The sequence below is a fragment of the Adiantum capillus-veneris genome, chromosome 4 (genome assembly GCF_014529385.1).
Source record: "Adiantum capillus-veneris isolate H3 chromosome 4, ASM1452938v2, whole genome shotgun sequence".
Taxonomy (NCBI): Eukaryota; Viridiplantae; Streptophyta; class Polypodiopsida; order Polypodiales; family Pteridaceae; genus Adiantum; species Adiantum capillus-veneris.
Genome location: NC_140934.1, coordinates 108,758,907 through 108,771,268, shown reverse-complemented (window position 1 = coordinate 108,771,268; position 12,362 = coordinate 108,758,907). Strand labels below are relative to the sequence as shown.

At 43.4% G+C, this 12,362-nt stretch overlaps 2 pseudogenes; one reads left to right on the top strand and one right to left on the bottom strand.

Annotated features, from left to right (window-relative positions):
- LOC147459775 (uncharacterized) overlaps positions 1 to 3,024 on the top strand; it is a 56,610-nt pseudogene extending 53,586 nt beyond the window's left edge.
- LOC147459774 (uncharacterized) overlaps positions 1 to 12,362 on the bottom strand; it is a 92,411-nt pseudogene that overhangs the window by 55,474 nt on the left and 24,575 nt on the right.

Sequence of the window (12,362 nt, the reverse complement as noted above, 5' to 3'; positions counted from 1 at the left end):
GAGTGAGGGAGGGGGTATAGCGGCTTAGTACTTAGGCACCACAAAAGGATGGTGAATCCGCACACCCTTCACACATACACAAGATCACTCCAAACACAAGACTAGGTGGCGATTCCGCACACCTCACATGGGCAAAACATTGCAAGAAAACATACTCACAAAACCTCAAGCTTTATTTAGAGAATAAGGCGATGAAATGGGAAGCATAGGGTAGGGGAATGAGAAGGGAGAGAATGGTAGAGCACATGGCGGATAGGTGGGAGTTGATGGCGAAGACTCGCACGAGTGTTATGGCCATCATCCTTCATTTAGTTGCCCTTCATCTTCCATAGCCAAGGGTGTAGAGGTCATGCTCAAGACAAGCATGGTGATTGCGGTGATGGTGATGGTGTGGGTGTGTGTGTGTGCACTAGGCACACACAGTGCATAGTGTGTTCTTTGGTGATGTTGTGTGTGTATTTAGTGTGATGGTGACCCCTCTTTATATAGGGGAGGAATTCTAAAATTTAGAAATGAAGAAATCATTATATACATAGGCCATGTGACTGTGGGCCCCACTTGTCTGGCTGTGTGTATATGTGCCAGAACAGCAGTCTCATGAGAGAGAGACTAAGAGAGAGAGAGATGGAATGATGAAAAAAAGTGAGAGGTGACATGGATAATAAAGTAATTACAAGAGGGGAGAGAGGGGAGTGTGTTCAGAGGTGAATCTGTGTGCAAATGTGTGTGAACACAAGAAAAATCAGGTAACCACTGGGTGGGGATGGGTCTGTGGGCACCTTTTTCAGTGAAACTGAGTGTGTGTGAGTGTGGGCAAGGTTATTTATCTACAAGACAAGAGATATGGCGCCCTTTAGAGAGAGAGGGGGGTATTTGGGTCATGGGATATGATAGGAGAGAGAAAGAGGGGGTGGGGTATACTATTTTGGGAGATAGGGTAAGTTGCATGTGAGTTAGGGTGCATTATTGGTGAGTTATAATGCATTATTGGTGAGAGGTGGGGTAGCTTGAGGAGAGAGAGAAAGGAGAAAGGACAAGGGGAAGAGAGAGGGGGTTGACCTTTTGAGTGGAGGAGAGGAAAAGGGACACAGGGCGGGGCAACAGTGAAGAAAAAGGAGGCAAGGTGGGGATGGGCTACCCCGCAGGCATGAGGTGGCCTATTTTACCTTTCTTATATATTTACATAATCATACTTTATTTTTTTCTTACTTTTTCCAATGCTTTTTATCACTCCCTCCCTAAGAGGGGGTTTTCATGGGGTGGGGACGAGAGAAGAGGGGTATGGGAGCTTGGCTTGTGAAAAGCCCCCATCACCAGTTGTTAGGAAATAAGACGTAGCTAAATAGATAATTGAGTAGATTACTTAATGGAGAGAGACAGATTTACATACACGAGATTATAGAGTAGAGAGAGAGAGAGAGAGAGAGAGAGAGAGAGAGAGAGAGAGAGAGTACAGACGATATACGTGGTTCACCCAATGTGGGCTACGTCCACGGGAAAGTAGCCACTCAATGGTTTTAGTACTTCAAAACAAGAAGTAGTTTATAAAGGGATTATACCCTTAATGGAGCTCCCGCCTTGCTTCACTCTCACCACCTCACACTCACCTTGTTGCATCAACTTCACACTCTATGAAATGTGTGTGGAAATGGCCTCCTTTTATAGGCCAAAAGGGCTGCTCTCTCTCATGAGAGGCAACCATGTGTAGCCGCCCTTGTGTAGATAAGTCCAAATCGGACCCTCCAATCCGCCCATGTGTGGCTGCCCTTGAGAAGACAAATCTGCTTTTGAATTCGGCCACCGGCCCTTGACTTCCGACCACCGGCCACCAACCATCAGCCAACCGACGGTTGTTTTTCGACCGCTTTTCGGCCTCCGTCCGGCCATAATATTCCGGCAAAAAGTAATATTCCCTAAAGTTGCCCCTGATTTTTGGCTATGAAAATTGTGGTTTTCGGTGAGTGATTTTCCTTCATGCACGATGGCTTCTCCTCATAATGGGGGCCTTACAAATGTGCGCTTTTACCACAAAAAATTACAAGGGTAAATCAGGCTCCATACTTAACAAAGGTGAAGGATTGGCCAACAAGGGCATATATGTTCCGCACATTGGGATTGATTATGAATATGTATGGTCAGCCTACCTTATCAGAGGATGCCACAGAGGGAGATGCAAAGCTTTTGTTGGAGTCCTACTCAAAGTACAAGGAAGAGGAGGAGTTCACCTTGTACTTCAAAACATATTGGGAGTCAAAGATAGGTACACAATAAACTTCCTCTCATTTGTTTTTTTGTGTAGTGTCATTGTATCCCTCTCATAAGATTCATGATTTTGCACATAGGCATGTGGGTACGTGCAACATGCAATTTCCCACATGCAGGGCAAGACACGAACGGTGCTATTGAGGCATACCATGGACATCTCAAGTACAAGTTTTTAGGCTCATCAAAGAGATTCTTGGCACGCAAATTTGATTGGCTCTTATACAAGCTAACTACATCGTGCATACCCTTTTATTGGTTCTCATGCAACAAGTGAAAGAAAATGGCTTCAAGCGTAAGAATACGATAGAGAATTTCATTGAGAACTCCTACCAACAAGCATTAGGCATTCCGATGGATATGTCAAGCTTATGGATTCTTCTTTAGGTGTTGCATTGGTGCAAAGTATTTCAACACAACCTGTCATTTCCACACGTCATGTACAATGCCTATTGTGATTGGGCATGTTGTACTTGTCAGTGGGCTGAACAAGGAAACATTTGCAAGCACCAAATCAACGTAATGCTTATGAAAGGCTATTCCCATTCATCACTAATAGCACAATACTTGCTCATGTATAGAGGTTCAAACATGTCCTCAAGGCCAAGACCAAACCGGACCATACTTACAAGGATAGAAAGTGGTCATGAGGCATCAAGTCCTTCCATGGATTGCAATGTCTTGGAAGGGGAGCCTAATATGGTGGAATTTTCAACACACGCCACAAGCATTCAACCCTTCAACGCATTTTTGAGGAGTTGATTGACCTAGTGGGAGAGGACAAGGTGCTCATAAAGGAGGCATATGAAGGACTAAAGCTGACCTTAGGTCATGTGTACCTGGTGAAGGCACACAAAAAATGGACGATGAAGCAAATGTGGGCTTCATCACTATGGAGGATGGTTTTGGAAACACACTCAAGCATGCACAACCATTTTTTGAGAGGAACTATGGAAAGAAGCACCAAGAACCCACTATCCTACCCTTCATGAAGCCAAAAAAGCAACACAAAGTCTCTATGCAATCAAAGTTGGATGCAAAAGCGAAGAAGCTCACCACAAATGTAGAGTCATGTTGAGGTCCTGCTTGTGGCAATCTCCTAACTTTTGTGTATCTAAACTGGCCTTGTTTCTTTTGTTTGAGTTTTGCAATTAATTTATTGTGCCCTTTCTCTCCAACATTTTGTGTATGTAAACTCACCTTAGTAACCATTCCCCCCCCCCCCACACACACACACACACACACACACACACACATATATATATATATATATATATATAGAGAGAGAGAGAGAGAGAGAGAGAGAGAGAGAGAGCATTTTGCAGGGGGTTGTGATCCCCACTACTTGCAAGATTTATATGTCTATTGAATTCTAAACAAAATAAAACTAGATGTAAACATCACTTAAAGAAAGGTAGGCAATGGTATTATAGCCACTCATTCCATTTATATTTCATGCCAATATCTTTGGTACCCAGCTTAACTCCATTTATAAATTCCATGTGAGAGGAATGTGTTACTCAAGTGATTAGATTTACTTTGGGCCCATACCTAATCTCTCTCTCTCTCTCTCTCTCTCTCTCTCTCTCTCTCAAGGCACACACAGACACACACTTTGGACACATAAAATCTCTCTCTGTTTCTCTCTCAAGGCAGACACACACACACACACACACACCTTGGGTACATAAAATCTCTCTCTCTCTCTCTCTCTCTCTCTCTCTCTCTCTCTCTCTCTCTCCCCCCCCTCTCTCTCTCTCTCTCTCTCTCTCTCTCTCTCTCCACCCAAAACACGCACACACACACACAAACAATTTGCTAATCGAAAGAGCAAGGGAACCATAGGTGAACTCCTTTTGCAATTTAATTTAGGAACCATACATAAAATAGGAGAGTTATAATGGCTTTGAATTCAAACAAATAATAAAAGGGCTGGTGGACAAAGAAGATAAAATTTAAGCTACATTGCAATAAATGTCTTTGAGTCTAGTAGATCTCCTATGAGGCACTGTCCTGTTGATATTTTGAAGCATTTTGCGTTTCCTCTTAGAGTTGTCACGTATTGTGGTTTCACCTGCTTCTTGATTGCCTAAGACCTCAGCACTTGCGACTTGGTCATGGTCCTCCTTACCAAATTTGTCCATTGTGTCCATGGGAAGAGGTTTAACTAGGTCATCCACAACACATACACTTTTGTGGAAGGAGGGGTCACCAAGTCCACTATCACCATACAAAAAGAACCATCAACCATATATACCATAAATTTAAAAGAGAAGCCTTTACAGACAGTCACAACATAGAAAGAAATGGGTTTACCTTCAAGCCTTGGACCTTCAAGTTGCTTCTCCTTGGCACACTCTACATATCCCACCACAAAGAATCGAGAAAATTTAGAGTGAATAGGAAGACTTGAATTATACATGTGAAAAGCATTTAGAGCTCGTTGCACATGTAAATTTTTCTCTCTTCTAGACTACTTCCCTACATAGCGAATATAAGGAATTACACTGTGTTCTTGAGCAAAGTGGCGTAGCATGCGTGCTCTGCTAATGATGCCTTGGAGCCCAGATTTTTTAGCCTTGCACTCAACACGCTTGCAATAAAAAACGTTTTTATTTCATGATTTGTACACAATTTCCTTGTACTATATGAACACAATAAAATGCATCCTTCACTTATCGTGAAGCTATTGAGCAATGTATGGTTTACATAACGTGTAAGCATGCATGAGCACTTATTAAAACTTCATGAGCATGATGCTCAATTTATACGCACACAAAAACTTGAACCACAAAATAAACCCCACGCTAATGCACCATCCCTTAATTTCGGGGTAACGATGTTAAGTTATTACAAACAGCATAATACTATGTTTGCAGCACAAGAGTCAGAGTGAAAAAATCACAACATCATCTAAGATTCGTGTTTTTTTCTACTTCCATAAAAGATTAGCACAATTCAATCACCTCAAAGCTCCAATGGCAAGCAAACTCAAAAAGTCTTGACAAATTTTATGTGATTGCTTCAAATTAGGGCCAAAACTTGGGCCAATTGCACTTTTAGCATCCTATCCCTCCTCTCTCTTTCTCTCTCTCTCTCTCTCTCTCTCTCTCTCTCTCTCTCTGTGCACGTGTCAATGCAAGGAACTTGGCAACACACTGTGTGCGAGCCACAAATGGCTCCAAACATGCAACTAGCCTAAACTAGTAAGCTCAAAGATGAAGATGGCGTGTCACTCATCGCTCTACGCTTGTTGTCGTGGAGGATTCCTTGCCGCGAAGAAGAAGGAGCCACTATTGTGCCGCTCTCAACTGCTTCACCACCACCGTGCCGTCGTCGCAATGCTCGATCACTCTCTCTCTCTCTCTCTCTCTCTCTCTCTCTCTCTCGCATACATACACACACACACACAAGGAGATGGAGAAGAAGAAGATGAGATGGAGCGAGAGCACTCTTCAATTTCACACATGAGAGAATGAGTGAATTTTAGGTTTAGTTGACTTTTATATTAGCTCGCCCCATTCACACTTGGGCACCCATGCTTAGCCAACTAATCCCTTGAATGTTCCAGTTAGAGTGCGCCTCTCATCGACGATCACTCTTACCCTTTTCCTATTGGATTAACAAGTGCGGTACCTAACTCTACCAAATAAATAATATGGTGTCCATCTTAGGTGATAGGAATGTGGGTGAGGGTTAACATGCCTGCCTTCCTGATGTAGATTCCATCCTCCGAAGCTATTGAGTTGAAGCTTGTTCGTCGAGGTGGAAGAGCATTTGAGATGAATGTCCTTAGCCTTCTTCAGTCATTGCAAAATCAAGCAACATTGGCATAATAATTGCATTCTCATATACAATTAAAAAGCATATGCAGTTGTAGGTAGACAATTTGATTGGTAACAGAATTATAAAGCATTTGTCAATAATAAACGTAAAATTATTATATAATCAAACGCATAAATAGTTGTAAAGGTAAAAAATTAAACAAGTATGGGGTCGCTAATTTAACGGTCAAAAGGCACTAAAGATCGACTATTAATACCATGGGAAAGCTTCTCATTTTTCTCTGGTCTATTAAGTTGTTTAATCGCGAGAGCCAAGTATTTCATGTCCGAGGGCTTTTCACGTTGTTCAATTTGATGTGTGTGCTTATTTTGTATGCCTTGGGTTTTTTTATTTTCAAGGAAAAGCACCCACACTGGGAACCTCTAGGGATCTGGTACCATAGGGATACATGTGAGTGGAGTACCAAATCAAGATGAGGTTTCTCTTCCAGCTTAAGATTTTACATTGTGGCACTTTGATTTTTTTGTTTGTTTGTTTTCAGCATTTTGATTTTGTAACTTTGAGGGGTCATAGAACACTGTTACCCTTCCCAGGCTCATCACACTAGTAAACTCCCTTTATAATACTTAAGGTAAATGTCAATAGGGACTAAGCCCACTAGAAAGCCCTAATGCATTGCACACAATGCTGCCTAAATCGGATCAAGAACCTATGTAACCATAGATTATTAGGAAGGCATTCCCCATAGTTTTAAGAGAAGATCTCTAGTACCTAACTTGGTCAAACTAGCTTGGTCGAAATGCTTGATTTTTTAACCTAGACAAGTGATTATGACAAAAAATTACATTGAATTTAATGTTTGATACTAAGCAAATGCGCTGAATATTATGTTACCAATCACAATTTTAGCAGACAGTCATGGATGCAAAAAAGATAAGGGGCAATGCTAATGGACAAGAAACACCTGTTTGTGTTGATGGTCGTGCTTGATTTGAATTGTGAACGAGAAAAAGATTCCATGAAGGTCCAAATCCTAACAACAGCAACACGTTCTTGTACACACCAGAAAACACAGAGAATACCTCTAGGAGGCACAGTAGTGGGAAAAGGTACTAACGCTTATTGAACATAATTAAAAAACATAAGGAACCCTAACCTAATTATTTGCACTCCCCCTAGAGAGTCATGGGAATAGGATATTGTAGAAATTGGGGGGAAATCCTAAGGCTAAACCCCTATCCTCGTCGTCGAGAAAAACAAAGTCATCATCCGTGAGACCATATGTGCCATTCGTATAATCATGTAAATCTTCTTCATCATCAAAAGCACCAATGTTTACTAAGAAGGTCACTAGACGCCTATAGTTATCTTGGTCAGAAGGATAGGCTTGAGCAATGGGGAATACACTCTCTACTAAGTATGGATCAGTCGTTATCAAGAGACGTATCAGCCATTCTAGCTCCTCAAAATTCCTCTCATATGCTAGCGTACCTACCAAATCCCATTCACAGGAAAGCACCAAAAAGACCATGTGGAACATTTGTGAAAAGTAACGAGGGTACCTCTCACCCAAGGCAGGAGTGGATGACTCTAGCGTCCTAGCCATATTTGTACACGCAAATAGTGAAGGGGATCAGGGAGCACCACAGACGGAGAGTGAGAGAGAGAGAAGGAGACACACACACAATGTGGGTGGGGAGACTGTGAAGTGGCAGCTCCCCCTATACAATATACTCACTATAAGTATAGGGTAACAGTGGGCGGGCGCCCATGACCTGGGCGACCGGTCAAGGCACATAGGCCTTAACCCCAACAACCTCCCACTTAAAGGCCAATGTGCCTTCAAGCAAGATCTACTAGTGTACAACTAATAGAAGGTGAGATATTCTCTCAACCTATGCCCACTGACTCTCGATGAGCTAGTGCATCCGGCTCTACTGATAGACAAACATCCCGCTGCTGAAGCCACACAGAGCTAGCTCCAAGCTCTGCAAAGAGTCTACAAGCGCTCATGCACTCCTGCACGTATCGGTCGAATAATTGCAAACCTCCCCTATGCTCTATGCCAAGATCAGTCATCGAACAACTAATCAACCCTGTTGTAAATGCTCCCACTGTAGCTGCTATGTCGAGCCTTGAGATCAGCATCTCGTACATGAGGACACCGAACGTTGATGCAACCCTGGCAACCTCTGCCACCTCCAACTCAGAACTCAACTCATGGCAATCCTGTCCCCTATCATAGAGACCATGGCACTCTGACTTCGAGCTCTGGAGTGACTCCTCGTGCCCACCATATATCACATGTGTACCAAGAGTATCCATCTGTCGTGAATCTGCATCAAGCTCTGGCATAAGCATATCAAGAAATGACTCCACAATAGCCGACATCTCAGCATCCATGCGAGTCATCTCTATCATCACCTCTGATGACTCATCCTGATGTGACTCACTAGAGCTGTCTCGCTGTACCTATGCATACGTAGATGCAACCTGCACAACAAGGTCACTGCTGTGCACTCCATGCAAAGCATCCTGCAACCCACAAGCAAAAGAGACTCGCCTGCTCTCTCACTCTCTACTTGGCTGCATGATCACAGAGACAACACCGTCTCTCCCGTGATCCACATGCAATGGGTAACCTGTACAACTCCTGGCACCTCTCGCAATCACTAGCGAACCCAAATGCATCACAAAATCTCGCTCTCATAGCGAAATCTCACATCCACAATCTCTAAGCTGACCAATCGAGATCAAACTCACTGTCAAATCTGGTACATAGCGCACATGTTGTAACAAGTAAGATGCACCACTCGGTAATGACAGTCTCACATCTCCTGCACCTGCTATCGCATGCACCGATCCATCGGTCAAACGTACACTGCCAAGCATCCCGCTAGAATAGCTACAAAACCATTCACGATGCGGCGTGACATGAAACATAGCATCTGCGTCTAGCAACCACTGCGAAGGGAGTGCACTATCCACATGTATAGCATCTCGTGCATAGCTCGAGGTAAAAGTGACATCCCCGTCAATAGTATACTCCGACACTACATCTGTCTCAACTGTCAAAGCAACTGAGTCCATGGCATCACTACATACATCTCTGAGACTGCCATGTCTCCTACGATGTCGCATACGACGAAAACAGCACCGTCTAACGTGTCCAAAATGACCACAATACCAACATGTCACCTGTCGGCGTGCTCGTGAATGTACATGTCTCACACGAGTCCATGATGACTCAGATCTATCATACATATCATGTAATCTGCGCCAAAGTGCTCTCGAAGTAGTCTCATACATAACAACAGCATATACAGATTTCGCAAGGTGCAAAGAGAGTGTAGATAGTTCCATCTCCTCTAGATCCTTCCACTGATCGTCAGACATGTTTGAAGGTCTACCTGCATCACCACTCAATGGTCAATGCAACCCTCGCTGTGTCAATGCATCAAGCATACACTCTCTCCATGCTGCAAAGTCTGACCCATCAAACATGCACAGTTTAGAGAGATCATAATCTGAGCGATCACCTATCTCTGCCATGAGCACAATGTAGCAAACTAGAAAGCAAAACCACCTCACCAACAACACCTGGAAACTTTCTACAAACATGGCCAGAAACACAATGTAAAACCTGTGAGACACACTCCAAAATAGAGCTCCCGCAATGTCAATACAAGCCTCGCCTGCTCTAGTATCACACTGCAATCTGTGAGCTAATCACCAAGCCCACACTATGCAGTATCGATGCATACACGTGCACAAATCTCCCACTTGTAGAGAACACCGCACGCAAATGCTGAGTGCAACCTGCAATCTCTACCTATCGCGTAAATGATATGCAAAAAACTCCTGGGAAAATTTCGCCAGAGTTTCGTCAGTAAAACGGCCACAAAACCAGTAACCAAATTGACTGCATGCTCAAAACCATGAGCAACCAAAGCACATCAAACCGCACTCCAAATGCATGCACCAATCTCCACACTTTGCATACATCATTGCAAACACCTGCAAATCTAGTACACAAATATCCTCTCTACCTTTGACTGCCAAAAAACATGCTCGAGGCATACATTGCCGAGCTCAAAATGTAATCACATTAGTTTCTCTGAGCATCAAACCACATAAGGCATACATCGTATACTCCCACCTGTGAGGAAACTTGCAACAAATATCACTCTCACATCTGAGAGCAAACCATGTGTGGAATCCTCGACACACAATAAACAACTTCTGCTGCAGAAAATTCAGCGTTCAGAATTTTAAAATTCTGATATAAAGAGCGCGTCCGGAGCGTTCCAAAACCCCAAGGTAGACTCCTGGATCACATGTATCCGAGTCTGGGTGTGAAAGCTATGCCAAAAAACCTCCGTTTCGACCCAAAAACGCAGCATAAACTGCCAAAAGAGGGCTGAAAAATGCAGCTCCTCAACCGTAGCTCGAATGAGGTTTCTGATGGCTCAAATGGCTTTGAAAGGAGGGCAAACGCGAGGACACCTGGTGGAAACGCTCTCGGAAAGCTGAATTTGCCGATGCCGAAGTCGAAACCCTGTTTGCACTCTTGAAAGTGCGCACGCGCGCGGACGCGATTTCTGGAATGAAACTGGCTCTCCACTATCGTCGTGACTGTGCACACATGCGCTCCCTCCGCACCTACGCTCTGATACCAATTGAAGGGGATCGAGGAGCACCACAGACGGAGAGTGAGAGAGAGAGAAGGAGACACACACACAATGTGGGTGGGGAGACTGTGAAGTGGCAGCTCCCCCTATACAGTATACTCACTATAATATAGGGTAACAGTGGGCGGGCGCCCATGACCTGGGCGACCGGTCAAGGCACATAGGCCTTAACCCCAACAAATAGATGATGGTTAGAGTGCAAATATTACAAGGGTCGTGTTCTTGTGCATAATGTGTTTTTATGATTTTGTGTTATGGCTCTTTCTCTTTTACTTTTTTATCTTGTTTTTGTGAGTATAAGGCTTTATATATACATTACCTAAGATTGGAGATTGAGAGGTCAAGGAGGAAGGTTGAGAGGGAAGCAAGTGAATGATGGATGTCAGCAAACACTCCCCCTTCCTTGGGTAGATCATACATTTTGGAATAATGTCGTCACCTTTTGAAACCAATTGTTCCAAGTTGTTATGGGTGAAGGCTTTAACCAATAGTTTTTGACCGCCCTATGCGTTTCATCTAGTTACAAAGGTGGTAAGGTACTCTCCCATGATTTTATTTGCAACGTTGTTGTAGGTGGTAAACTTACAACGGGAGGTGCAAACTCTTTCTTGCTTGTATGGATATGTACAATGGTAGGTGGAGGTTGTGTCGAAACTTCTATTTCCGTATGGGAACTACATGAAGAGCAAGAAACTTCATTTGATTTCCCTGTTTCTGAGCTAGGTGGAACAAATCGTTCTTTCTTCAGTACCCAAACTAGCTCTGGAGCAGGGGTGTAGCATTCCGTGATTTTTTCCTTTCCACGATCTTCAAATTGTTTTGGAGCCACAAGATTGAGCTCAGATGGGCCCAGTGACAAGTAAGAGTACAATTTACGTTTTGGCACCCAGATTTGATCATTTACTTTATAGTAGCCTTGGGCTTCTAATAGTTTTTTAGGAATCCAACGCAACGTTTCTTTACATTTCTTGGGGCAAAGGGGACGTCTCTTACCAGGCTCCTGTCTTTTAGCACTGGATATGGTCGCTAAAGAAGCTTTAGGGACCCACTTGTATGTTTTTTTTGTTTTATTGGGATGGATCTTGTGTGTCTCAAGCTTTATTTCAACTACATTAGTTGAAGCTCTAGAGAGTTGGGCTATGGGGACATATGCTTCAACCTCTTGGACATGCAATTTTTTGGGTTTTATTTCCTTAAGAGGCAATATCTGAGGGACTATGGCTTGAGTGGCAGGGCTAAGAGTTGGTTTCCATGTTGTGACACCCCCTGTCCCCCAATCAATAGTGCATTTGGTGGCTATCATCCACGTGCGTCCTAGGTTTATATTACCCTCCATAGCATTAGGAAGAGGATGGGGTGTAGGAGGGCCTCTTTATTTGCCATGAGCTTATGGAGGTGATTAACATTTTGACAAATAGGTGTATGCCATGTGTGCAAGAATGGTGGGTTTGTAAGAGATGTGTAAGAGTGGTCAAAGGATGCACTTTTGCCCCCAAAAAGGAGGTGGAAAATTTTATGATTTTTGGCCTTCCATAACTCCCACATATGATCTCCAATTTGAGCGAAGATCATAGATCTACAATCTACACGTCGAGCTCTTTCCAAAGATATGCTACATGATAT